Source organism: Lagopus leucura, unplaced genomic scaffold (assembly GCF_019238085.1).
Source record: "Lagopus leucura isolate 7727_CA_CO unplaced genomic scaffold, USGS_WTPT01 31492-0_obj-0_obj, whole genome shotgun sequence".
NCBI classification, from domain to species: domain Eukaryota; kingdom Metazoa; phylum Chordata; class Aves; order Galliformes; family Phasianidae; genus Lagopus; species Lagopus leucura.
In genome coordinates this window covers 1-373 of record NW_024965893.1, presented here as the reverse complement: position 1 = coordinate 373, position 373 = coordinate 1, and the positions used below count along the sequence as shown (strand labels likewise).

Here is a 373-nt window from a genome sequence, read left to right as displayed (position 1 = left end):
GGGGGGGGGATTTGTGGGGTGAGGGCTGTGGGGCAAAGACCCCCGCGGTGCCACAGGGCCTGGTTGGGGCAGCAGCCCTCCGTCACCTTTCTCTTGACGAACTTGTCCCAGTAATTGCTAGGGAAGGACCTGGGGGGGGGGGGGGGAACACAATGGGGTGAGGGGGGTCCCATAGGCTCCCATAAGGACCCCATATCCCCCATATTGCATGCTGAGCACCGGTGGTCCCGTATCCCCCCAGCCCTATAAGGACCCCACAGGACCCCATATTGCCCAGCCCTATAAGGACCCCACAGGACCCCATATCCTCCCAGCCCTATAAGGAACCCACAGGACCCCATATCCCCCCAGCCCTATAAGGACCCCACAGGAC

General features: G+C 62.5%; 1 long non-coding RNA gene across 1 annotated transcript in view; it reads right to left on the bottom strand.

Moving 5' to 3' along the window:
- LOC122192332 overlaps positions 1 to 129 on the bottom strand; it is a 1,238-nt gene extending 1,109 nt beyond the window's left edge. The window contains exon 1 of the long non-coding RNA XR_006182586.1: positions 87 to 129. This is a non-coding gene — a long non-coding RNA (uncharacterized LOC122192332). The remainder of the gene's footprint in view (positions 1 to 86) is intronic.
- Positions 130 to 373: the final 244 nt, after the last annotated feature.